This window comes from Musca domestica, unplaced genomic scaffold (assembly GCF_030504385.1).
Source record: "Musca domestica strain aabys unplaced genomic scaffold, Musca_domestica.polishedcontigs.V.1.1 6, whole genome shotgun sequence".
NCBI lineage: Eukaryota > Metazoa > Arthropoda > Insecta > Diptera > Muscidae > Musca > Musca domestica.
The window spans coordinates 2914810-2918720 of NW_026712363.1; the positions used below are offsets into that span (position 1 = coordinate 2914810).

General features: G+C 35.1%; 1 long non-coding RNA gene across 1 annotated transcript; it reads left to right on the forward strand.

The window, feature by feature from the left end:
• The first annotated feature begins 378 nt into the window (after window positions 1-378).
• Window positions 379-2865, forward strand: LOC131805738 (uncharacterized). The gene is made up of 5 exons (XR_009343798.1): window positions 379-1047; window positions 1657-1739; window positions 1806-2111; window positions 2166-2284; window positions 2432-2865. It is a non-coding gene; the product is annotated as an uncharacterized LOC131805738 (long non-coding RNA).
• Window positions 2866-3911: the final 1046 nt, after the last annotated feature.

Below are 3911 nucleotides of genomic sequence, written 5' to 3' on the forward strand. Positions count from 1 at the left end.
CAAGCAATTTTATTAGAACATATTGCAAAAATCTAATATCTAATAAATCTAGTAAATTTGAACAATAATTGATTTGTATGTATGTATATACATCTCACCAATAACATATGTATGTATGTACGTAAATATACAAGTGTGAAAAAATAAAATACATGACCATCAACAGCAGAAAAAAAATGGATACAATCATAATCGAATTCAAAGACCAACCAATATATACAAGAAATAAATATTCGCTTCTGCCTGCAAATCACCAAAAGAAACAAATTCTAACGTTCGCAAAGAAAAAAAAAGCAACGCATGCATGCTCTCTGAAATAACTCCTCTCATGAATAATTCCTCGCCCCGCCGTTACGTTACCACCATTCAGAAATGCTAATGCTCGCCAGAAAAAGAATTCATCCCTACAACAATTAGCAACACAAGTTTATTCCCGTTTCTATGCAAAGAAAAAGAAACTCATCCCAACAACAATTAGCAACACACCTATTTTCCCGCTTGCCCTCTCAACAAAACAACCATGAGAAAAATGCAATGCATGAAATGATCTTTTTCTGACGAGCATTAGAATTTCTGAATGGTGGTAACGTACCGGCGGGGGCGATGAATTATTCATGAGAGGAGTTATTTCAGAGAACATTTATGCGTTGGGATTTTTTCTTTGCGAACGTTAGAATTTGTTTCTGGTGCTGATGTATCGGCGGGGCGAGGAGTTATTTCAGAGAGCATGCATGCGTTGTTTTTTTCTTTGCGAACGTTAGAATTTGTTTCTGGTGCTGATGTATCGGCGGGACGAGGAGTTATTTCAGAGAGGAAGCAAGGAGTTACTGCGTTGTTGTTTTTAATTCGTATGTATTTCTTGTTGTTTGTTGAAATCTTACGGTGTTTGATTTGATGATGTTGTATTTTGGTAAATGCATTCAGTGTGCTTTAGACTTTCGTCGCGTTAAGTGTGCTAAAAAAGTGAATAGTGATTTTTAAAAAGTGAATAGTGATTTTTAAATAGTGAAAAAAAGTTCCTGTGAATGCGTAAAAATGGAAAATAATGTAAGTACAGTAAAATGCCCTTTCTGTGAGGAAATATTTCCAATATCGGACAGTCTTTTTACTCACATTAAAACCCATTACTGTCCGGCTGGAACAACTTTTATGTGTCATTTTAATGAGTGTTTTTTAACCTTTGGTTCAAAGGGGAGTTATAAAAGGCATGTTCTTAGACATGGACGCAGTAGTAAGAGGACAGAGTATTATAATACGGGAAACATTGTTGAACCTGAGTCCAACATCGAAGAGGTAAATGTGGAGGAAATTGAAATAGAAATTATGAATGAGTGTATTAGCGGAAGCGAAAGGATTTACAAGGAAAACTTGGGTGAAATCCGCCGTTCAATTAGTTTATTTCTGATTCGGTTGCATTCCTTTAATAATCACCCCTACTCTGTAAGTCGTCGCCAAAGACGTCGTCGTCTCAAAGTCGTTGTCACTCGTTGACGTCGGCGTTGTCACATGAATGCAAAATTTTTACTTTGTAAGACGTCGCGGCCAGTGACGCCTGCGTTTCGATAATTTACCACCAAAAAGTGTAATCCCTAACGAATAAAGAAAATTTTCTTCAATTTGTTTGGTAAAATGATTTATTTTATTTATTATTTCTAGTGATGAAGAACAGAAAAAAGCCTTCGTATACAAAGAAAAATTATAAGGCAAAGGTCAGATATATTTAACCTACCACATATCAAGTAAGTTTTATAGTTTATTTTGGGTCATGATACATGCCATTCATAAAATATATCATTTATCTACAGGTTTCAAAACCATTTTCGCATCAATAAAGCAGCATTTAAATACTTGCTTGATACTATTGAGCCGAAAATGAAGAAAAGTATTCGGTAAACTTCTGTGTCCACCACAATAAAGTTGGCTACAACTTTACGCTTTTTGGCACCGAGGATGAGAAAGCCGAAGCAAAACTAGCTTTTTTTGAAAAAACAGGGTTTCCAGGCGTCATTGGATGCATAGATGGGACCCACATTAAGATAATTACACCGAAGAAGGAGAAGCAAAGCATTTATTATAACCGTAAAGGATTTGTTAGTTTGAATGCTATGATTGTAAGTAATGAAATTATTTTGTGCAATTAAGATTCTAATTTAAGTTTTACTTAGGTATTTGGATGCTCGACATGCTGGCTCAGCACATGACTCCTTGATTTGGAATATGAGCCACGCCAAACAAATTTTGCGCGAACGTTATGATGGTGGTGACCGTAATAGTTGGATTTTAGGTAAAATGCATCACCATGAGAACAGAATATCAAAAAAAAAAAAAAAAAACGATTCACAAACCTTGGTTGTCGAACCTTTCAAATAAGAAATTTTTCGTTTTGTTTTCATACTCTACATATACGTACTAATATATGATTTTTATGCAGGTGATGCAGGCTATCCGCTAGAGCCATACCTGACGACGCCATATCGTTCTTCTCAAGAAGGGAGTGCTGAGGCTGTTTTTAACAATAAACATGCCAAAGCAAGAAATATTATTGAAAGAACCATTGGTGTTTTAAAAAATCGCTTTCGGTGTTTACTCGGCGCTCGTCAACTTCATTATAAGCGTGAAAAGGCAACTAAAATTGCAAATGTTTGCTCGGCATAACACAACATTTCTATTGCATATGGTGTAAATGATCTAAGCGAAGATGTACCTGTACAACTCAGCAATGAAAATGTTGAGAATGAAGACGAAAATATACAAAGTATTGAAGCTTCACAAATACGAGACCAAACAAAATCCACTTTTGTTTAAGTTTGTTGATTTTAATAAAAAAAAAATCATTGTTTATGTATTAAAACTTAAAAAAAAGTTCATTCTTATTTCAAACTTAGAATTAAATTCAGACTCTAAAAAATAAAAAAAAATTAAATGAAATACATAAATTCATTCTTATAGAATGAAAAAATTACTAGGTACTACTTATTAATATTTATGTAAAGCGCAGCTATCACAATTTTTGGCTTCATTGGTCAGATTCATTCAGCTTTTGCAACTTCCTCTTTTTGATTTCCAGCGCAATTTTCTTTATTTCCACTTCGTTTTGGAACAACTCTTCCTCTCTTTCATGTTTTCTTCTTAACAATTTCAACTTCTCTTTCTTAATTTTAATTATTTCCTTTTCGTTTTAATTTTGTCTTTTTAGTAATTTTAACTCCTCTTCCTGAATTTTTTTGGCGTCTTTTAATGTGTTTTTGATTGAGTTCATGGTGTGGGAAATCTCATTCAACACCTTTTCTTGCATATTGTTATGCAGTTCAAATAAACTTTCTCTGCTTTTCCTATTATCTTTCTGCTTTCTTTGATTCTTTTTTTGAGTTACAGCACTAGATGACTCCGGCGGGCAGATGTTTTCTTCATCTTCAACGCGCTCGACCAACCAACCTTCCTCACATGCACTTATGTTGCCAGGCTGATGGTGGGTGAATGTCTCATCTGTGGGAAAGTATTCTTCGGCTTCAACATTTGAAGACCGAAGTGTAGACGCTGGTGTTGAGCGAATCTCCTCCTCACCCTGTACCACAGAAAATCCCTGGTCTTTTTGGCGCCACACACGTAGCCATCAGGAGTTAATTGGCTTTCAAATTTCATTATACTCGCAACTGCCTCTTCCAACGGGGAAAGTTGCAGCTGCATGTATCTGCCTCCACCTGTTGCATTGCATTCTGCCTTGTTGAAGGCTACTTTCTTTTTACATTTGAATTTTAGATCTCTCCAAATCTAAAACAAAACAAAGAAAGTTTAATTATTTGTGTACATATACTGTTATTCCTTACCTTCTGCCAACCATCACTGTCTCTTGCCGGAGGACCAAAAGCATTCAGTTTTGTTGTAATATCCTCCCAATCTTTTTTAAAATT